Raw genomic sequence first — 24,768 nt, forward strand, 5'->3', positions numbered from 1 at the left:
TGTGCTACAGATAAACGTATCTGGCATAAGATTAATGGAGCAGCATGAATTTCACTTAAGTCATCAAACCAGGATTTGGAAACTCAAAATATTTTTCAGGTCATGGTGAGAATCTCCTGAAAGGTAATGAGGGATGGCTGGGATTAACCCAATACTACATGTCAGGGATGAGAGAACAAAGCTACAATGTGATCTATCTGGGGAGGATATTTTCCTTTAGATAAGAGAAATAAAATTAATTAGAATTTTTATTTGAAGTTTAAGTCATAATTCCAGGCATAGAATTTTTCTCTTTTACCACCACCCAATAACACCTGAGGAATATGAAAAATATAGGCCAGGAGCGATTAAAACTGTTGATAGCACCAGGTGTGGTCAGTGATTGGGGGAAACTGATTCTCTCAAACCCTGTGAGAGTAAATCTGGGTGCAATTTTTTTTTTGGAAAATAATTGGGTAACACATGCCCTTTGACTTACAGGTTCAATTTCTAAGAATTTATCCCACAGATATATTTGCCAAATACACAAAGATATATATATGCTGCGGTCATCATGCCATTGTTTAAAATAGCAAAACACCAGAAACAAACCATATGTCCTTCTATCAAAAATGGATCAATAAATAGTGGTAGAACTATGCAACAAAAATATTGCAGCCATCAAAAGATGAGGCAAATCTCTTTGTGGCCAATGTGCAATATGTCCATGATATTTTAAGTGGAAAAAAAAGTGATAAAACAGAAGAGCATAATTCCACTTGAGTTAAACAAAAGAGGAAGCATATGTGTGTTTATATTTGCACAGAAAATTTCAGGAAGTCTTATGCAAAAAACTGCTGAGCATGTTTTCATTTGGGAAGGTAGTTGCATGACTGTGTTCTTCCTTTTTTGAACTCGGCATTTTACTCTCAATCCAGTGCTCACTCTTTCACGATACCTTGTTCTGTTCTGCCACATCCATCACAAATTATACCCAAGCAATACTATTACTTTAAATAAACGAGTGTATTAATTTCGTAGGGCTGTCAAAACAAATTACCGCAAATTTTGTGGCTCAAAACAACAGGGGAGACTTCTTTGCCTCTTCCTAGCTCTTGATGGGTTACTGGCTCTCTTTGGCATTCCTTAGTTTGCCGTTGCAATGTCTGCTTCCTTCAGTCTCTGCCTTGGTCATTACATGGCATTCTCCTTTCGTGTGCCTTGTGTTCTTTCTTTAACTGGAACTCTCCAGTAGTAGAAAAAGTACCAAACCAGAAGAGTCAGGAGACTGGGTGTCAATTCTATTCTTACCACACTGAGTAGCTGAATGACTTGTACAAACGTGACTCATTTTTTTTTTTTTATCATCTAGGAAATAAAAGTGATTTCTAATGTTCATCCAACTATTAAATTCTAGGTGCCTTTAACTTGTTACCTTTATCCTTCGAGCAGTCTTAAATTTTTATGTCACATATTAATTTTACAATAATTTCTTTTAAAAATGGGAAAAAATGTAGGTCCATTTCTGCCAGCAGTTTTATATTGATAAAGAGAAATATTTTGGAATGCACTAGTGCAACTGGTCTTCTAGATTTTCCAGATGGAGATCTACCTTTTTATTCCCCTGATTCTTAAGATGATGGGGAATGCTGATGTGGAAAGCAGAGACCCCCCAAAATAGAATATTTGAAAGCAGAAAGCACTGAGCTCTCACTTAAAGCCATTAAATCTACCAAAAAGAGTTTGGCAGGGAGGGTGTGAACCACAGTGTATATGGCCTGTTTGGGTAACCTCACAGTCTAACAGTGTTGGACTGTGAAGGAGCAGGTGGTGATGGGGAACCTAAAATTTAAAGTCTCTGCTGTCTGGTGATGTAGATTTAAATTTGAGTTCTGCTGCTAACTTAGTGATGTAACGTCAGGGAGGTCATCTACTCATCCTAAGTCTCCAGTTCCTGGTCTATAAAATGGAGGTGATAATCCTAACAGAGGATTGTCCTGAGGATTAAATAAAATGTGTAAGCACTTAGCATGGAGCTAGGCTCCATATTAAGTTCTCATTAGATGTCAGTTTTATCATTATTTCCGTTCCCAATTTCATTTCTACTTTGCCGTTATAGTTAATATGAGTTGTTTCCAAGCTATTAAAAAAGCAATAAAAGTAGTAATAACAAAATATGACACAAATAATGTTTCATAAAAAGAGATACTGAATTTCATCTGAATTTAGTTAAATAGAGAAGCATAGAATTTTAGAGCTGGATGGAGCTTACAAATCATGTTATTTCTTACATGCAAAACCAAGGCCCAGAGTAACTTGCCAAAATCACATAACTTGTAAAAGGAAGAGTTGGAGATGGAAGCCACAGTCCCTAACTTCTGTCCTAGAGTTTTGCCCATTGCAAATCTTCTGATTTCCAGGAGATGGCAAAAGAGGAAAAAAAAAAAAGAAAGAAAAAGAAGACACATTATTTGAAATATGGAATGTTGGAGAAAACTCTTATCCTACTAGATCTCTACTGAGACTAGACGGTCAGCTTATTGAATAAAAGCTTGAACTATATTGACCTGTGGCTTCTTCTAGAAAAAACTCTGAATGAAGGGTCTCAAATAAAGATACAAGTTTTCCCTCCCTCCATCCCCCTTCCTTCCTTCCTTCCTTCCTTCCTTCCTTCCTTCCTTCCTTCATTCCTTCCTTCCTCCCTTCCTTTCTTTCTTCTTTCCTTCCTTCCTTCTCTTCCTTCTCATTATTTTTTTGAGGCTACTGGGCATGACTTAATCAGGACTGTCAAAATGTAGCTGCAGAATAATTGCCAACAAAACCATTAATTCTCTTAAATGAAACAAATAATAAATCACTGGACTCCATGATTAAATGGCAAGGGCATGACCCTATAAATAATATGTGTGCATTGAGCAATGAGGCCTTGTCAATTTTTAAACATACACAGAAGGCAATATGAACACAGTATTAGTGCTTAATTGATATTATTGGAAGATTAAAGCTTCCCCAGGGATGTGAAGAGAAAACACCAGCATTTGTGACAACCTGTATTATAGTCATCTGCTGGAAATTATAGACATCGATAGCATATAAATCTGAATTCTGATACTGAGTTCAGAGTGTGTTTTCTGAGGAAAAAATACTGATTAAATTATGGTACAATGGGCAGAATTTCAAACAAAAATTCTTGAGACCTGGATTTTGATCCCAGGCCTCCGGTGATTTGTTTGTTTCATAATTCTGGATAACTCAATTTGTTTTTCTCTGATCAAGATTCCTAATTAATAAAACAGAATAACTTCCTGCATAAAGATATATATAACTAATATATTTATATATTATATATTTATTACATATTTTATTATTTAATATCTCATATATTATATAATAATATTTATTAGAAAGCATTAAGTGTGAACTAAGCGATCTTGTTTTGAAGGTCTATTTGTAACTCCTTGGAGAGTTACTGAGAATCATTAATACCTTGTTCTGAGGATCTATTCTTAGACTTCCATAGTAACCTTGCACAAAGTAAAATCTTTCATAAAGTGCCTGGCCTTTATAATTTGATTTCTATGAAAATCTTTGCCTCTTTGTTATTCTTTGCAAAGTACTGGATGCTTTAGCAGTTAGCAGGTATGCCATGTGGTGCCAAAGCACACTGACTCTCTAACCTAAATATGCTGCCTATGATTTCTTTAGTTCATTTATGAACTCACTCAAATGTGCAATGATGGGTCCATGAAAATATCATCAAGACAACCCATTAATAGGAAAAAGTCGAGTTTATTCTTATCATGGTAAAGGTAATGGTTATAGAGCAAATATTTGTATGATTGCCAACCACTATCTTAATAGAATTTTAGTGCATCTCAGAGGGCAGAAGGCAAAATCAGGATGTTAATAGAGTTTCGGAGTCTGGTTTAAGGCAAGTCTTTCAGTGTAGAGGCTTGGTTAGGATGAGGTAAGAATCGTGATATAATTGTTTAGCACTGGTGGACACAACAAAGCAAAGGTGTAGAGGTAAATGCTCAAAGAATCTTGGAAAGTAAGCAGCGGTTTCAATTGCTTGATGTTATCTATTGAAGAATTGGAGAGTTTAATATTTATTTAAATGATTTCTTAAAGGAAGTTTCTGAAAAAAAAAAAGTTATTTGCAACTTTTATCTTTGTGGGCAAGATTTTCCTGGAATAATGAGGTAATATTGTTAAAGACACTGGCATAATGAAGTTATGTTGGTATGAACAGTAAGCTATATGGGTATAGATTTTGGTTTTCACAACAAATATTTTTGAGATCCCAGAGATAAATCTTACAAAAAGGAAAGGCGGGGCAGGAATTACTGAGTCCTCTTGAAGTTTTTAACTCTCAGAGTTGTGCACACTAAACTAGTAATTTGTCAATAACATTTTAGGTTTTTCTACCTCTGTACCAATTCCTGCAGTAGTTTCTGCTTGAGTGATTTCCAATCAAACGGTTTCTGCTCATGAGTCTCTACTCAAGGTAACTTATGACTTCTTGTATTCTCCTTTCTGTCTCTCCAGATTTGAGCACAGTGGTTTGTCTCTGTATCTCCTCTCTTATGGATCCAAGAAGAGTTGATGATTTTTCAGTCTGTTCATCTTTTCACTTGTTGTTAGAATGGAGTCCTGACTGTAAAGCTCTTTATATGAAGAATTGGAAACTGGAAGGCTCACAAACTGAGGTCCTTTTTAGATATACTTAAAATAGGGGTATTTTTCAAGAAAACTTTGGATGTCTATAATTTGATTGGGGGTTTGTCATTAGGAAGGTATCTAAAGAAGAGGGCCAATGTAGCTTTATAATATACTGTTTTCCCACAATATCTATGAACTGAGTCTTATTTTTAGAATCAGAATAATATAAGTTCTAAGGAATTGGGTTACAGTATCATCAGACAGAATTGGACATCTCCCATTTTCCTCCACCATATTTCTCCCATTTAGCTGTTCTAAATGTGTCTTGCTATTTCAATTTTAAGGACTTTTTTTTTTTAAGTAATGAGTCTTCTGTTGGACCTCTAGTTAAGACAAAGGCTTTACTTCACAGGCAGAAACATTATGTCTATGTCTTTTTATTTAAATGGTCAAGTGACATTTAACTTTTTTATAATTATTATAGTATTATGAAATGTAAAATGACATTTTCTTTTGATAGTACAATTCCATATAGTATGATTTGCCACATTTTAGAGAGGGCTTAGGTTATTACTAAGATAAGTATTATTTACTTTATATTTTGTGTTACTTTTGTTATAACTTTAAATATACGGAAAAGTTTCAAGAAGGTTATAAAGAACTCTTGTATATCCTTTAACCAGAATCACCAGTTGTTTAAATATTGCCCCATTTGTTTTATCCTTCTCTCCTTTTACATGTATATATTGAAAATAAGTTGGCCACATCATACCTTCTGTCCCTAAACATTGAACTGTATACATTAAGGCCATTCTCTTAAATAACCATAACTGATTTTCAGTTATCAGAATCAGAAAAATTTAACTTTGTTCAACATTATTATTTAATCTACAGTTTACATTCAAATATAATCAGTTATCCCAATAAAATTTCTTATGTAAATTTTTTGATCAGGTTAATTCAGGATTACACAGTGCGTTTATTGTTATGTCTCTTAAGTCTTCAGCCTGGAAGAGTTCCCAAGATTTTGTCTTTTGTGGGAATGGGGGTGGCAGAAGAGGTGCAGGTAAATATTTTTTATTTTTAATTTTCAATTAGAGTCGACATTTGATATTATTTCATACTAGTATCAGGTGTACAGCATAGTGGTTAGACATTTATATAATTTACAAAGTAATCCCCTGATTAGTCTAGTATCCACTTGACACTATACATAGCTAGTACAATATTATTGACTGTATTCCTTATGCTGTATTTCACATCCCTGTGACTTTTCTATAACTTCCAATTCGTACTTTTTAATCCCTTCACCATTTTCACTCAGCCCTCCAACTCCCCATTCCTTCTGGCAATCACCAGTTTGTTCTCTGTATCTATGAGATTATTTTCATTTAGTTTGTTCATTTATTTTGTTCCTTAGATTCCATATATAAGTGAAATCATATGATATTTGTTTTTCTCTGTCTGACTTATTTCACTTAGCATAATACCCTTCTTGAAAAAAATGAAAAAGATTTCATTTTTTATGACTGAGTAATATTCCATTATATACATGCATCACGCCTTCTTTATCCATTCATCCCTTGATGGGCACTTAGATTGTGTCCATATTTTGACTATTGTAAATAATGCTGCAGTGAACAAAAGGGTGCATATATCTTTTCAAATTAGTGTTTTTGTTATCTTCGGATAAATACCCAGAAGTGCAATTGCTGGGTCATAAAGTAGTTCTATGTTTAATATTTTGAAGAATGTACAAACTGTTTTCCATAGTGGCTGTACCAATTTGCAATCTCACCAACAATGTATGAAGATTCTCTTTTCTCCAAATTCTCTCCAACATTTGTTGTTTGTTGATTTATTGATGGTAGCCATTCTGATAGGTGAGAGGTAATATCTCACTGTGGTTTTAATGTGAATTTCTCTGATGAATAGAAATGTTGAGCATCTTTTCACATGTTTATTGTCCATCTGTATGTCATCTTTGGAGAAATGCTTATTCAGGTCCTTTGTCTATTTTTAATTGGAGTGTTTATTTTTTTGGTGTTGAGTTGCATGAGTTTTTTATAATTTTAGATATTAACCCCTCATATATGTCATTGGCAAATATCCTCTCCCATTAAGTAGATTGTTCTTTTGTTTTGGTCATGGATTCCTTTGCTCTGCAAAAATATTTTTTAGTTTCATGTAGTCACATTTGTTTGTTTGTTTGTTTGTTTGTTTGCTTGCTTTGCTTTCCTTGTCCAAGGAGATATATCAGAAAAAAATATACTAAGAACAATGTCAGAGAGTTTACTGCCTATGTTTTCCTCTAGGAGTTTTATGGTTTTGGGTCTTACATTTAAGTCTTTAATTTATTTTGAATTCATTCTTTTATATGGTGTAAGAAGGTGGCTCAGTCATTTTTTTGCATGAGTTTTTGACCCAACACCATTTATTGAATAGATTGTCTTTACCCCATTGTATACTCTCGTTGAATACTATTTATCTCATTGTATACTATTCATGTTGAATAAAGTGGTGAAAATGGACATCCTTGTCTTGTTCATGATCTTAAGGAAAATGCTTTTAGATTTTCCCCATTGAATATGATATTAGCTGTGGATTTGTCATCTGTGGCCTTTATTATGGTTGAGATTTGTTCCCTTTACTCCCATTTCGCTGAGAGATTTTATCAAAAGTGAATGCTGGATTTTGTCAATGATTTTTCTGCATCTATTGATATGATCATATGATTTTTATCTTTTAAGTTGTTAATATATGTATCACATTAATTGACTGGCAAATATTGAACCAAGCTTGCATCTTAGGAGTAAATCCAACTTAATCTTTTTGATGTATTGCTGAATTCAGTTTGCTAATATTTTGTTAAGGATTTTTACGTCTATGTTCGTCAGGGATATAGGCCTATAATTTTATTTTCTTTTTTGGAATGTCTTTGGTTTTGGAATCAGGGTAATGTGGCCTCAGAAAATAAGTTTCGGAGCCTTTTTGGGGATAGTTTGAGAAGAACAGGTATTAATTTTTCTTTGAATGTTTGGTAAAATTAACCTGTGAAGCTATCTGGTCCAGGACTTTTGTTTGTTGGAAGGTTTTTGATTACTGAATCAATTTAGTTAGTATAATTGATCGGTTCAGATTTTCTGTTCCTTCTTGACTCAGCTTCGGAAGATTATGTTTCTAGAAATATAGCCATTTCTTCCAGATTGTCCAATTGACATATAATTGCTTGTAGTATTTTCTTATAATCCTTTGTATTTCTAGAATCAGTTTTCACTTTTCTCCTTTCATTTCTGATTTTATTTATTTGGGTCCTCTCTCTTTTTCTCTTGATGAAGCTGGTTAAATGTTAATCAATTTTGTTTATCTTTTCAAAGAACCAGTTTTTGGTTTTGTTAACCCATTGTATTTTTTTAAAATTCTATTTCATTTCTTTCTGCTCTGTTATTATTGCCTTCTTCCTTCTCACTTTGGGCTTTGCTGTTCTTTTTCTAGTTCCTTTACATATAAAATTAGATTGTTCATTTGAGATTTTTCTTGTTTCTTGAAGTTGGCCTGTTTTGCTATGAATCTCCCTCTTAGGACTGCTTTCACTGTTTCTCATAGATTTTGGGTCGTGTTTTCATTTTCATTTGTCTGAGAGTACATTCTTTTGATTTCATTCTTTATCTCATTGTTAAACCATTTATTGTTTAGTAGCATGTTATTTAGCCTCCATGTGCTCGTTTATTTTTCAGTTATTTTTTTTTTTTTTTATAATTTATTTCTAGTTTCATACCATTGTGGTCAGGGAAGACACTGATCACGATTTCAATCTTATTAAATTTACTGACTTATTTTGTGGCCTAATATGTGGCCTATCTTAGAAAATGTTTTATGTGCACTTGAGAAGAATGTATATTCTGCTGCTTTAGGGTGAAATGCTCTAAAAATAGCAATTAAGTCCATCTGACCTAGTGTATCATTTAAATCCACTGTTTCCTCATTGATTTTTTTGTCTGAAAAATGCATCCATTGGTGTCAGTGGGGTGTTAAACTCCCCTACTAGATTGTATTACTATTAATCTTTTCCTTTATGTCAGTCCATATTTCCTTTACATATTTAGGTGCTTTTATGTTTGGTGCATAAATGTTAACTAGGGTTATGTCCTCTTGTTGGATTAATTCTCTTACCATTATGTAATGTCCTTCTTTGTCTCTTATTATAGCCTTTGTTTTAAAGTCTATTTTACCTAATGTAAGTATTGCTACCCTAACTTCTTTTAATTTCCATTTGCATGAAACATCTTTTTCCATCTTTTTACTTTCATTCTGTGTGTGTCTTTCAATCTGAAGTGGGTCTCCTATAGACAGCATATGTATGGGTCTTGTTTTCTTTTCCATTTGGCTATCCTATGTCTTTTGATTAGAGCATTTAATCTATTTACATTTAAAGTGATTATTGATAGGTATCTAGTTATTCCAATTTTATCATTCATATTTATGTTCTTTTTTTTTTTCTGTCCTCTTCTTCTTCTTAAAAAAAGTCTCTTCAACATTTCTTATAATGCTGACTTGGTGGTACTGAATTCCTTTAGCTTTTTCCTGTCTGGGAAACTCTTTATCTCATCTTCAATTTTAATTGATAGCCTTGCTGGATGAGTAGTCTTGGTTGTAAGTCCTTGCTTTTTATCACTTTGAATATTTTGTGCTAATCCCTTCTGGCCTGCAAAGCTTCTGTTGAGAAATCAGCTGACATTTTTATGGGAGTACCCTTTTAAGCAAGTAGCTGCCTTTCTCTTGCTGCTTCTAGGATTCTCTCTTTGTCTTCAAACTTTGCCATTTTAATTATGATGTGTCTTCATCATAATTAGGTCTGTTTGGTTTCATCTTGTTTGGGACTCTCTGCGCTTCCTGGACTTGTGTGTCTATTTCCTTCACCAAGTTAGGGAAGTTGTGGGTCATTATTTCCTCAAATAGGTTCTCAATCTCTTGCTTTCTCTGTTCTCCTTCTGTTACCCCTATGATGCAAATGTTGTTATACTTGTTGTTCTCCCAGAGGTCCCTTAAACTATCCTTAATTTTTTAAATTCTTTCTTTTCTTTTTGCTGTTTCAATTGGGTGTTTTCTGCTACCTTGTCTTGCAAATTACTGATTCAATCCTCTACTTCATCTACTCTACTATTGATTTCTTCTAGTGTATTCATTTCAGTTATTGTATTCTTTATTTTTGATGCTTCTTTTTTATGGTTTCTATGTCTTTTTTTATACTTACTATCTCTTTGTTGAAGTTCTCACTAAGATCATTTATTCTTCCCCTAAGTTCATTAAGCATCCTTATAACCATTATTTTGAACTTTATATCTGGTGGGTTGCTTGCCTCCATTTCATTTTTTATTTTTTCTGGAGTTTTCTCCTATTCTTTCATTTGGGAATTATTTCTTTGTTTTCTCATTTTGGCTGCCTCTTTGTGTTTGTTTCTGTGTATTAGATTTATCTTCTCAGTCTCCCAGTATTAGCCAGGTGGCCTTATGCAGTAGGTGCTCTGTGTGGCCCAGAGGCACAATCTTACTGATCACCTGTGCTAGGTGCTCCAGGACTGCTCCTTGTGTGGGCTGTGTGCACCCTTCTGTTGTAGTTGAGCCTTGATTGTTGTTGGCATGTCAGTGTGTGGGATTGACTCTCAGGCTGACTGGCTGTGAGAATCGACCATGCCCACAGCATATGATCTGCTGTGTCAGAGCTGAACCTACATAGTGGAATTAGCCCCTGTGGACTTGTGTGCTTGTTGAGATCACTCTTTGAGTTTGCTGCTTGTGGAGCTAACAAGGTGGTGCTTTGTTGAGGTCTAATGCCAGCCTCCAGGTATGTTGGTTTTGGAGCCCTTTGGGAGGAACTCTCATGTAGGCCAAGGTCAGCCATTGCCTGTGACCAGCCTGAGGATACTTGATAGGAGCTACAAAGCTAGCTGTGCTTGGTCATTGCCTGTTCTGGATTTGGAGGCATGTAGGAGAGGCCACATGGCAAACCAAGACTGACTGTCTCCACTACCTGTCCTGGGGCAGCAAAAGGCTCAGGGCACCCCCACAGGCCTGAGGCTGCTTGTTGGCTACAGTAAAACTCAGTAGCTGAATGAGACTTGGCAGTATGTAAGTTAGATGAGGCAGGGTCTCAGGGAGTCACCAGAGTCCGGTAAGTAGTGTTCCCAGGGTTAGTGCAAATTTAGCTTTGTTGCCAATGCTGAGCTTGTAGCCACTCACAAAAATCTCAGCTCACACCAAGACCAGCCGTTGCCTGCCTCCATGCCACAGACCCTCAAAATTTTTTCAAGAAATACTGCAGCTAGGGCCGGGTTGGTTGTCCTCCGCCAAAAGTGTCTCTGGAGGTGTGCAAACTAAAGCCTGTTGATTGCTGCCTAAGGAGCCTCTTGCCAATAGTACAGGATGGGGCAGGTTGCCCATTGATGAAATTGTCACCCACAATTTGTGAGTTGGATGGGTTGGGGTCTCAGGGAGTTCTAGGGTGGAATGAGCAGATCTCACCAGGTCAATACAGATTCAGATTTAGCCATGTTGGGGGAGGGCCCAACATGGGCAAGATGGTGTTCACCTATAGACTGCACAGGAAGAGGGCTCAACAAAGAGACAGTGGTGGCCGTCCTCCCAGCCCTCATCCTGAAGCCACAAAACTCAATCTTTCCTTGTATGTCTCTGGCACCTCCTGAACTACTGTTGCTCTGCCAGAGCCTAAGGTGAGTGCCTGTGAGCAAGCAAGTGTGTGCAGGCCCTTTAAAGGGATGTCTGTGTTCTCAGCTGCCTTCTATCTCACCCTGATGGTCATAATCCTCACTGATGTTCACAGCCAAATTTTGTGGTGACTCCTCTTCCCAGCACTGGAACCCTGAGCTTGGTAGCCCTAGTCTGGGGTTGAAGCCCCTTGCTCTTCCAGGGGTCCTTCGCAGCCAAGATATCCTCCCGATGCTCAACTACCACACATATGGTGGGACCAGCCTGTTTTACATTTCTGGTCCTCCTGCCTGTCTCAATGTGGTCTCCTCTTTATATCTATAGTCACAGGAGTTTTATTCAGTTAGTCTTCAGATCGTTCTCCAGGTTGACTGTTTCATAATTTAGTTGTGATTTTAATGTGGTCATGGAAGGAAGCATGCACAGCATTTACCTACTCTGACAGCTTGACTGGAACCTCCAGATTTTGCCTTTCTTGATCTTGACACTTTTGAAAAGTATAGGTCAATTATACTGTAGAATGTCCCTCAAGTTGAGTTTGTCTATTTCCTTCTGATTAGATTTGGATTCTACATATTGGCAGGAGTACTGCAGAAGTGATAGCCTCATCTATTTTTCATGTTTTGAAATAGAGAATTATTCTAATTTATTTGGTCTGCTCCAAGGCTGAAACATTTTACTTATCCAAATCTCAGTTACCAAGTCAACTATTTTACCTGGAATACATTCAATAACCAAAAAGAAAGTTTAAAAGGGCATATGTGCCACCCAAATCAGTGCTATATCATTCATATGTTTCAGATTTTTAGTAACTCTGATTGGATTGTGTGTGTGGTAGTGGAGGAGGGAAAGGATATTAACGTTATTACACAGAAAGTTTGTGCCAGTACAAGAATCTCCATGCCAAAGGGTTTAGACTATTAACTTCTACATCTTGGCAGTGTCTCGGATTAAGGCCAAAACAAGCTGTCCCCGGTAAAAATGTGATTTCTAATGGTCATTTTGCAGAATACGTTCCAGGAGGTTAAATACCTCAGAAAAATAAATATTTGAAGATATGTTTATTGAAGTCACTTTAAACAATTACATTAGCAGAAACTAAGAATGCCCTTCAGCTAGCTTCAAGTTATAAGAATGCCCAAACATAGGCATAAAAACATCAGCAAAATCTAGAAAAAAGACCTAGTCCAGCCCAGAGGCTCTCCCTTTAACCATGGAGGATAAATGTTACATCACAAAAAGAAGCTGAAGATTCATACCAGCCTTCTGGTGGGTGATCTTTACAATTTATTGATATATTTGTGTACATGTTAATTATATAGAAAAAAGATATGGCTATGATAGAGAATTTGATTTTAGTTATCTCTCAGTAAATATTTTTGTTGCCGTAATATCTAGAGTTAAAGAATTCTTTGAGAGCCATCTGGTCTGGGTCAACTCTACTTAACCATTGTAATAAAGAGCCTGGATGCTTAAGGCATGCTGAAGCAGGAAAGCAGCACCTTTTAGAGGTGACCTATTTAATAAATAAAAATACAAAATGTCCTATTAATTTTGAATTCAGATAAACAACAAATAATTATTGAGTATAAGTATGTCCCATATATCGCTCCCTGAATTTCATCTGTCATCCCTACTCTTAGAGAAAGTTATTTCAACCTTTTTTCTCTGGTTGCTGAGCTACACATTAGAAGAGATCTAAATGTGCTTGTATATTACTCCTAGCAGATCTTCTCTCGAGACTTTACTTAGCACCTTTTTATTCTAATGGGTCATTTGATTTTCAAGCTCGTGGAATATTAGAAATAATACTCTGAAAGAGGGAAGGGACTTTCAGAGGTAGACCTGGAACATGAACAAAAGAGAAGAGACTGAACAACTCTCGAAATCAGACATAAAAATGAAAACAACACAGGAAGAGAGGATATGGCCACCACTGAATAAGAGAACCAAATATGCTTATCTTCCCACGAGCATTGCCTTATTATAGCTTCATACTATCACTGGTGTTTGATATGAAGATCCTGGGACATCAAAAATAGTTCAAATTATGTTTTCAATATAGTTTAATAGTTCTCTGGAATTCTTTTTAAAGTACTAATAGAATAAACTGTAACTAAATAAACACTGTTTAAGAAGACAAAGCAGTGTATGATATATTTGATAAAGGTCTTAAACCCAGTTAAAATTTAAAATAATAACATATGGTGTTTAATAAAAGGAAAACCTTCAATATATGGAAAATTCAGCTTTCTAAAACAAATTATTTCCTGAGACTCCCAAACCGTAGACGTTTTCCTGTTATTACTTTTTATTACTAGTGTGTTCCAGGTGAGTGTGTTAACTTGGTTGGAATTATATGAATGATTTTCTTAATGTCTTATTTTCCTTGGCATGTGAGGACCCAGTTCTCTCTAAACAATTAGCCTTTGAGGTTATAATTTCAAGTGACTCAAGTCATACCTGCTGCCTCAAGTAAGAGTTTAACACAGTTTTAGAAATGTCTAAGTCATTTTGTTGAGGGGAAGGAGTAAGTGAATGTGAGCTATTTTAATTTCCAAAAGAATATTTCTTTTACAAAAAGATTCACCCCCGGGAGTCTTTCTAAAGTCGAGCAACTTTCCTAAACCAAAATACCATCTAATTAATACCCTGTTCTATAAATTTGTATGCCTCCGCTTTGCAAAGAAAGATAAATATGTCACAAAACTGAGCTGTACAGATGGACAGAATTCTCTTAAAGTAGGTCCTTATAAAGTGGAATATGGGTATAGACACAGAGTGAGACAGTCAAGTGTCAAAAGAAATCTGTCGGCTTTTTAGCAGTTGAATAATTCAGAAGATGTGCATTAAGCCAACTTCTTAATTTCCCATTTCCCCCTTTCTAATTCTTTCCTTTTCATCCTGGATCTTTCCTCTCTCTCCCTCAAAGCTATTTGTTGCAGCGATGCCCTAGAAAGCAGGTGGTCTTCCTTATAGGACAGCATCTGCTGCTCAGAATGAGAGGCTGAAGATCTAAAGGCCAAGGAAATGAAACCCGCAGACCTATAAATGCCTTTTAAAAAATAGCCTTGTTTTCGGTTATTTTTTGTTGAATCAACTGGAACACTTTTATTGTTCATGATAAAACAAGTTCTCTAAAAGCAATGATCCTCCTCCTTTTATATTTCTGATACTGGGGTTTGTTTCTTTCCAACTATGTTCTGGATCAGGTTTCTTCCCTAAGATTTTACAAATGGTGTGGGTGGCTGCAAACCCTCTGAAGGTTTGTCTTAAGCCATTTGTTGATAATATGCTCTCAACACTTTCTGCAGCCTTTATAGTTGTGATTGTTAGTGAAGCTTCAAGGGCACGATGGTATTTTTCTATTCTTCTAGCCAGAGGGGAGAAAAGAATTCCCAGGAGGACTTTTGGCTGGCTCATTATCATCCAGAAACAAGAAATCAGAATGCCCAAGCTGAAAGCCTGAACATTTGTTTAAAACTATTTGACCTAAATGGACAATGTAGTATAATAGAACAGGGGCTTAGGGCTCATGTAGACCTGAATTTAAATCCTCGCTCTGCCACTCACTAAATATGTCATGCTGGTGACTCAAGATTTTGAGCCTTAAGTTCTTACCTGCATATAATGTATATAATGTGTAATGTTATCTATTTCATAGGTAGGAAAGATTTTTGAGCTTCGGTTTCTTATCTGTAAAGTATGTATACTAATACCCATCTCACAGGTTGTTGGAAGGACTAAATGAAAGAAAAGTGCCTAAAAGTGCTTGTCATGTGCACCCTTAAGAAACATTAGATTCCTTTGAGGTTCACCTCCCACTTTTCTCTTCCTTCCTCTGTCCAAGTCACAAAAACATCCACATGCACATACATGGGACTAGCATCTTATTTTATTCTCCACCTTACAGAAAAAAAATGTAGATGAGATGCGAACCTGTCTCAGCCTGTCACATTGTTGAAGTAAACTGATTCACGAACAAGACCCTTTGTCTGATGGGGTAGGGCCTGCCTTAGGCTCCACTCCCAGCAGGCAATCTGTGCCTAGAGAGGAAGCTCTGGTGACCTGGTTTGGCAGAAGGCATTTCCTCTTTGAATCTCTGCCCAATCTTTCCTTTCCTTTTCTGATTTTCCCCAAAGCTATGAAATGTGATAGTAAGTTTCTAGGATTCAACTATTTTGGAGCCATGAACCAAATGTTTTCAGTGTGTCTGATAATATAAATGGTCCTCACACATCTCTAGCAGCTCATCAGCTGGATACTGATTTTGGAATACCAGAAATTGCTGGTAACGAGGTTATTTACCAACATTTTGTTCTTTTTCCTCACTTCCTCCAGTCCTCTCTTCTCCTTTTCTCTTCCTGGTATCCCTTCCTTGATTTAGGCTGACTGTCAGGCACAGTAATAGTCACCACAGCAGGATTCTCACCCTGGGCTCTCAGGATGCCTGGAACTGTTCTGCTAAGCACACCTTGAAATTGTATACTGTGTGCCTTTATTCTCTTTAGTCTCCTGGCTCTTCCTGATTTCTGCTTCCGGTTTTGGCACCAGTGCTTGAGATGTCAGTTGGCTAAGACTGATATACTCCACCTGAAGACCTAGTACAGAATAATGTCGTGAGCAGGAAAGAATAGTTACCAAATTAATCAGTCATGCTTCTTTTTACATTTCCAGTGGGAAATGTAAGTCAAAGAATAAGATAGCTTATTTGAAAAAAGTACAATTAAGTGCTACAATAAAGTAAGTAAGCAGGCTATGCGATTAAAGAACAGCTTAATCTTAATTTTTTTTTCTCTCTTGGTTATTTCCCTCTAACAACTTAAAATAAACTTTATTGGGATATATAATTTATATACCAAAAGTAAGTGTATAATTCATTGATTTTCAACAAATGTATAAAGTTATGCAACCATCAGCATAATCTGAATTTAGAGCTTTTTCATCACGCCCCCCAAATTTTCCACAAGCCTATTTGTAGTCAGTCCCCACTGACACACCCCCAGCCCCAAGATTCATTGATCTACTTTCTGTATCTATAAATGTTCACTTTTGTACATTTCATGTAAATGGAATCACACAGTATGTATCCCTATGGATCTGGCTTCTTTTACCTACCGTAATGTTTTTGAGGTTCATCCATGCTTTAGCATGTACCATGGTTTAATTTCTTTTGATTGCTGAATATTATTTCATTGTATGGCTGTACCACATTTTATTTGCCCATTCATCAGGTTGATAGACACTTCAATTGTTTCCATTTTGCGCTATTATGGTAATACTTCTATGAACAACATTCAAATGTTTGCTCATATGTTTTTATTTCTTGGGTAGATTCTTAAGAGTAGAATTGCTGAATCCTTTGGTAAGTTCACGAAACCTTTTAAGAAACTGCCAAACTGTTTTGCAAAAGAGATGTGCATTTCCACTAGCAAATTATGAAGATCAAGTTTCCAGCTGCATTACATACTCACCAACACTTGATATTGTCTGTCTTTTTAATTATAGCCATTCTAGTGCATGTGCAATGGTAACTTACTGTGATTTTAATTTCTTTAGTGACTAATAACATGGAACACTTTTTAATGTACTTGTTAGCTGGTCATATGCCATTTTGCTCATTTCATAATTGAATTATCTTATTATTAAGCATTAAGAGTTCTTTACATATTCCAGATACAACTCCTTTATCATATATATGATTTACAAATATTCTCACCCACTCTGAGACTTGTCTTTTTATTTTCTTAATGGTGTTTTTTGAAGTGCAAAGCTCTAATTTAGATGAAGTCTGATTTATCAGGTTTTTTTTCTCTTATGGCTTGTGCTTTTGCTATCACATTTAAGAGCTCTTTACCTAACCAAAAGTCATGAAGATTTTCTCCTATGTTTTCTTTTAGATGTTTTATACTTTTAGCTCTTACATTGATATCTATGATACACTTTGAGTTAATTTCAGTATATGGTGCTGATAAAACTGTTTGTTGAAAAGATCGTCTTTTCCTCATTGAGTTATCTTGGTGCTTTTGTTAAAAATCAATTGACCATAAATGCCAGGGTTTGTTTCTGGTCTCACTTCTGTTCCACTGATCCATAGGGATATTTTTATGCAAATATCGCGCTGTCTTGATACTGTAGCTTTGTAGTAAATAAACTTTTGTTCTTTTTCAAAATCATTTAGACTCTTCTAGGTCCTTTCATTTTCATATAAATTTTAGTATAAAAGATTTCCATAAAAGATTCTTAAATCTTCTACTCAAGGGCCATGGACTGACTCTCCATTAATGGATATGTTCTTTAATTACTTTCAACAATGTTTATTGTTTTCATTGTGTAAATACTGAACTTCTTTTGTTAAATTTACACTTACATTTCTTATTCTGTTTCATTCTTTATGAATGGGATTATTTTCTTCAACTTACTTTTTAAATAATTGTTTGCAGAAACACAATTGAGTTTTGAATATTGTGCTCGCATCTTACAACTTTGCTTACCATTGTTCTAGCAGTTTTGCATTATGTTTGTGCCTGTGTGCATTCCTTAAGAATTTCTACATATAGGATCATATCATCTGCAAATATAGTTTACTACTTCCTTTCCAATCTGGCTACTTTTAATTACTTGGGTACGTAGTTTTCAGTATTTATCCATTAAGTATGGCATTAGCTGAAGATTTTTCATAGATGTGCTTTTCATCGAGTTAAGAAAGTTTCCTCCTATTCTCGATTTGCTGGGAGATTTTAATCATTAATTGATGTTTAATTTTGTCAATTTTTTTTCTGCATCTATTGGATAGCCATATGAGTTTTGTCCTTTATTATCTACAATGATGTATTATATAAATTGTTTCACATATTAAGCCAACCTTGCATTCTTAGGATAGGAATATGGTCTCTGACTATATTCTTTTTTATTTGTTGCTGAATTTGGTTTGTTAATACTTTAACGATTTTTGCATCAGTGGTAATAAGAAATATTGGGCTATAGTTCTTTTCTTGTGATGTCTTTGACTTTGGTAACAGATAACACTGATCTCATAGAATGAGTTAGGAAGTGTTCCCTCTTCTTCTATTTTTTTTTTTTTTTTTTGTGGCGGGGAGGGAAGACTTTGAGAAAGATTGATGTTAATTCTTTAAATGTTTGGTAGAATTCACCAGTAAAGCTACCCAGTCCTGGACTCTTTTTCGTTGAGTGGCTTTTGACTACTGATTAATCTCTCAACTTGTTATAAATCTATTCAGATTTTCCATCGCTTCATGAGTCAGTTTTGGTAATTTGTATGTTTTTAGGAATTTGTCTATTTTATCTATGTATGCAATTTGTTGGCTTACAATTGTTGATAGTATTCTCTTAAAATTCTTTTTATTTCTGTAGGTTGATAATGTCCTCACTTTATTTCTCATTTTATTTATCTACATATTCTCTTTTTTTCCTAGTCAATTTAGCCAAAGATCTATCAAATTTGTTGATCTTTTTAAAAAACCTACTTTTATATTCTATTTTCTATTTCTTTTTTTATTTTTTCTATTCTCTATTTTATTTATCTCTGCTCTAATCTTTATAATTACTTCCTTCTGCTAGCTTTAGGTTTAGTTTGTTTTTCTTTTTCTAGTTCTTTGAAGTGTAAAGTTAGGTTATTGACTTAAAAGAGATCTCTCTTTTTATTGTAAGCATTTAGAACTATAAAGTTCCCTATGAGCGCTACTTTTGCATTAGTTGCGTTTTCATTTTCATTCTTCTAAAAGTATTTTCTAATTTCCCTTTTGATTTCTTTTTAGATTTGTTGGTTGTTTAATTTCTACATATTTGTGAATTTTCCAGCTTTCCTTGCGTTATTGATTTCTTTCTTTTTTAAATTATTTTTTATTTTTTTTAGACGAGGCAACCCTTGGTTGACCTCACAGATTGCAAGGACTTGTCAGCTTACAATCTCTTATTTTTTTATTTTTATTTTTTATGCCTATAGCACCTGGTCTTCCTAAGTGGTTTCCCATTCAAGTACTAACCAGGCCTGATCCTGCTTAGCTTCCGAGATCAGACAAGATCAGGCTTGTTCAGGGTAGTGTAGCTGTAGACACCTTATTGATTTCTAGTTTCATTCCATTGTAGTTTGAAAGATACTTTGTATGCTTTCAATCTTTTTTAAATTTGTGGAGACTTGTTTTGTGCCTTAATGGGCTATCCTGGATAATATTTCATATGCATGCGAGAAGAATGTATTTTGCTACTATTCGATGAAGTGTTCTATATATGTCTGTTAGGTCTAGTTGTTTAATAGTACACTGGGTCTATTTGAATAATCCAAGATAATCTCTCTATTTTAGAATTCTTAATCACATTTGAAATCTCTCTTTTTCCTTTTAAGGGAATGTATTTACAGATTCCTGGGATTAGAAAGCAACTGTATTTGGGAGGCCATTGTTCAGCCTATCACCATAACTATATAGTCTTGACTTAAATACTTATCTACAGTTAGCACACTCACTACCTGCAGGGTAGGATAGCACTGACTCAGAAATAGGGAGAAGAGTGTGCAACTACAATAGCATAGGGCAAACTATAATATCAAAGTAGCATTTTGAAAAGTTTCAAAATTATCAGAATAATGGATATTATTCCATCATAATAAAGCAGGGTTTCAACTTATAGGACAATATAAATTAGGCTGGAAAACTGTATTTAATGTATCTGTTTAATTAAATGTATTTAATGTGACTTGGTATGAGGTTTTACATGGGGAAGTCTTTTTTTCTTTTGCTGTAAGATACATAAATCTGGGTCACCTGTAAATATTTTTTTTTTTTAAGGTCATGGGTTTGTATCAGAAGTACTCTAGATATGAATTTTATGGTATAGTTTTCTTTCCAATAATAACAGTTATGGGCCTATTCCTGTATATATCACATAAAATATGCTTCATGGTCAGGGGATTTTATAAATTAGGAGTTGTTTTCCACTGAGGTTTTTGTAACTGAAATTTTTTTAAAATGTTGATTGATCTGTATTTGTGTAACTCACATTGTGTCCAGCTTAAAAAGACTTTGATCTGACTTCTATTCAATTAAATTTTATTGCTGTTTACTCTAAAGCTAAACTATAACTATAAGCCTAGAGGAAAAGTTATGCTGAAAAAGAGAACATCACATGTTAACTGCCCTTTTTCCATCATTTAGAAATCTATAGTTGTAAGCCAAGAAGTTTCCGACTGGTAAATTTAATGTTCAAGGTTGAGCTTCTTTGTTAGATTATTTTAAAGTTTTTGTTTACCAAGATGAGGACTTCTGAATGATAACTGAAGAGTCTGATGGAAAATAACATAGGAATAGTTTTGATAATCTACTGGAGTGCAGTCAGATGATATGGATCCATATCCTGGTTCTGATACTTGTAACCTCTGTAACCTTGGGGAATTCAAATAATCTCTTTGAGCTTAAGTTTTTTCATCTGTAAAATGAGAGTAATCATATCAATCTCAGACAGTTTTGACAGTTGTGAGAGCATGCTTTGAAAAATATTATGTACCAAACAGATGAAATGGATTCATATTCTTCTCAAATGAAAAACAAGCAAACAAACAAACAAAAACATCATGAATAGTAATAATGAACTTGCACACAATTAAATTGTTATAATCAAGAATGAATGTATTTTGTGGGGATAAGTGCTCCTTCCAAGGGTATGATGGATTTCAGATTATGGGGTAAATAGGACTAATGCAAACACTTTATCTCTATTTATCTCCATGTGAGCAAATGAGATTTTTCTCTGCCTTTTTGCCACAGCCCCAACTCTAACAAGCCATCTTACAAATCACTGGTGTCTGGTTAGCAAAGACTGGTAGGTATGGCAAATCTACCCCTACTATAGAAGAGAGAAGCTGAAAACACAAGCCTCTTTATTGATAAGGTCATATGTGCCAAGTTCATGCCGGTGAAACAAAATACTTTGTTAGGCACACCAAAAGGCCAGGGTAAGGTCACTAATATTTATAAATAATTATATAATAATTTAGAAATGGTAAAGACAGTCACAATCTCAAATTTAGTCTTTTAAAAATGATAGCATCAAAAATGGCATGAGTGATTTAGAATATGAAACTTTTGGTGCAGTATTTGTGAATATATATGATGAATACACACACATACACACTTGTGTGTTTTGTTCAATTAGATGAACAGAAAGTTACCTGGGATTTTAAAAATTTCGTCTTTAATCTTCATTGTAGATTTAAAATTAAATCAATGCTCTAAAGAGAGAGAATTTTTTCCAATACCACCTAAGAAGAACTAAGGGGAAAATGTCTCTTTCCAAATAATTTAAAATGATTTGCAGAGAATTTAATGCTGTAAAGAAAGGTTTATTTTTCCATTTCATTTGAAAAGGGAGAAAGAAGAGAAAAATATAGTCTCTTTGTTCATTAAGGTGATTCAAGCACACAGAGATGCACATATCACTTCCTTGCTTTCCATTGCTGGAACAAAGTTATCTATCTGTCTCTAGGTCTTGATGCCACTCAATCAAACTTCAAAGACTGAGAAAGGTTGAATTGCCTGAGCTCACGTCATGCACCCTTGCTTTGACTGCCAACAGATTTAACAGTGGAAGGTAAGGATCTGATTTCCATTTAAATGTATTCGACAGGGAATTCTCCTAAATTAGAAAACTTTTGGATACCAATGAGCCAAAAATTTGTTAATTAATTTGTTAAGAAAAGTTGTGTTACTAGGATAACTAGATACTGTGAAAGCTTCAAATGACTAATTCAAACATCTGTTGGTTCTCTGATAAAATTGGGACTAGAAACTTGTGTGGCAGATAGTATTTTGCAGACAACATCTTGTATTCCACATCCACATCAAACAATGTGACACTGACACTCTTCATTGATAGTTGTACCTTTTTCCTTCCCTTGAACCTGGAAGAAAAGGTCATTTGTTTATTTGCTTATTTAATTATCTATCCAGACAGTCATCCATTCCTTCATTGCCTTTTGTTTCCTGGAAAAATCAATGCTATATCAAATGCCAGGCTCTTTGCTAAATATTTTGATTAATTCGAATCTCACAATTTCCTATGTGATAGGTACTATTCCCATTTTACATATGACCTTTGTGAGGTAGAAGTCATCTAGAACATGACTGCTTCTTTGCAGAATTTGAACACTAAATCTAATTTTTAAACTCTTAAATACTCCACATATATGCTCTCTCTAACATAGCACAGCAGTATAATGGAATAGTAAGAATCTAAATTCAGAAGCTGGTATGTCTATGTTCAAATCCTGGCTCTGCTACTTAAAATGTGTGTCCATGTGCAAATTTCTTAATCTTGCTGTATCTTAGTTTTCTTATCTGTAAATCATGAATAATAGTAGTACCCATACTGAAGAGCTGTTATGAAAATTACACCTTTAATGTTTGTAAGATACTTAAAATAGTGTCTGGCAAATAATTAAGCACTATTAATGATTGCTAGTTTAAAATGTTAAAAATAAAATAAAATGTACTTTAATCCCTTTCTTGTACCATGTTTTTTTTTTGTTTGTTCATTTTACCTAAATTTTAATTTGTGAATCACATAATGGAAAATTTCCAGAAGTAGCATTTCCTCTTTTATTCTTTCATAGAACACTCAATCTATAGATGTTTAACTGGTTTGTTATGGAATGATAAAAGACTTGATGCAGCTAGAGAATGTGTAAGTGGAAAGGAGCTTAATGAATACCTGAACTTATATGAATATTCAGATATGTAACATTCTTAGCCCTCAAATACCTTGTATTTTGCTTGACATATTCATAACTGCTAAAATTATATTGTTTTTTTAAGTAGAATGCTTCATTAGGTGAATAGAAATGACACTAATTCACTGAGGTAAAGAAAAATTACTTAGAGGACTAAATGTAGTTATTGGCAGGGAGGGAGGCAATATTAATTAGAGTTGCTGACTGTCCTACAGACTGTATCTGTCATGGTAATCCATGTAATTCAACAGTTCATTCAATTTCCTCACCATGATAGAATTTCATCAGTCTCGTCCACTCATGGCCACATATTCTGTGCCGTGCAACTGGAGATCTCAATGGAGTCACTCAGCTTATGCCCTACCAAGAGTTGGTTCTGCTCTCTGGAGACCTACTAGTGAATTGAGGCAGCCTAAGAATAGCAAAAAAGCTCCAACTGTGAGGATTCCATTCAGGACAATGGATAAAAGTCTAAGAGAGGAAAGCACCAAACTCCTCATGCATATGCAATACCAGATGGAGATAAAAAAACTTTTTCAAGGGGAATTGGAAAGAGCCAACATGGCCACAGAAAACTAAAATGGGAGGAAAAGACCGGAAATGGAGACTAGAGCAAAGAAATAAAGCAAAATGGAGAGCTCCTTTGTGAAGAGAGTGAAAAGTAAAGCAAACAAGGGGTAGGAAAATACAAAATGCCCCCAAAAGTTGCTTTCTCCTCAAAGTTTTTCATGCTCCTCTATTGTGGCACTTTCACCATATGTTGGAATTCTTTGGTTATAAATACCTCTCTTACCTCTGTAGGATGTGAAAACAGGCAGGGCAGGGCAGTGGCCAACAGGTAGCTATTTCTAGAACAGAGGAGGGAGAGAGGAAGGTGAGCTAATAGAGCCTTATAGTAAGGAAGGAAAATCTAAAGGCAAGAGAAAGACAGTGAAGCTGAGCAGAAATTAACAAATATATCATCGCTAACTAGAATGATATGAGACAAGATGGCTATCAGGTATAGGAAGCCTCTCTTACTCTGATTTGCAGTATTTTATTGAGCTTCAAACATTTTATATCCAGTAAAACTCAAATGCTAAGTTCCTACTTTTAAAAAAGTAGAGGCAGTTAGGGAGGATAAAATCCATATGTTTCTGATTCATTTACACAAATATCATTGAAATTCAGCTCAGTGTAGGGCGATTGAATGTCATATATGCCAATGCACAGCATAGTAATTGTTTTAAGCCATTTTTGACACACCAGGAAGTCTGCAAGAATAAACAATATGAAGCCCCAAAGGCCTAAAAGTGCAGTTTGAAAGGGAAAGCCAAAAATATCTGAAAGAGAGTCTACATTTCCAAATTCAACAGTCTGCCATGAAGAATCTAAGGATATTTTATGATGCCCAGGAGCCCGGGAAATGGCAGTCATAGCATGGCAATTGGGAACTAAGTAGAGTTCTCACCAGTAAATATTACAAGAGATAGGGAATAAAAGAAGACAAAGCAAAATCCAAATGGAGGCTCTATTTGAAGGTAATTAGAGGTGTATTAAAGCAATTAAAAAAAAAAAAACAGAAAAGAATGGAAAAAAAGGAAGATCAAGGAGTTAGAAACAAATTCAACCTTTAAACAATGTTTCACAACTAGTGTTGTACAGGGCAATTATTTCTTA

General features: G+C 34.9%; 1 pseudogene; it reads right to left on the reverse strand.

Moving 5' to 3' along the window:
- Positions 1 to 19,323: 19,323 nt before the first annotated feature.
- Positions 19,324 to 19,442, reverse strand: LOC120594075 (uncharacterized; annotated as a pseudogene).
- Between the last annotated feature and the right edge of the window lie 5,326 nt (positions 19,443 to 24,768).

The sequence above is a fragment of the Pteropus medius genome, unplaced genomic scaffold (genome assembly GCF_902729225.1).
Source record: "Pteropus medius unplaced genomic scaffold, Ma_sr-lr_union100, whole genome shotgun sequence".
NCBI classification, from domain to species: Eukaryota; Metazoa; Chordata; class Mammalia; order Chiroptera; family Pteropodidae; genus Pteropus; species Pteropus medius.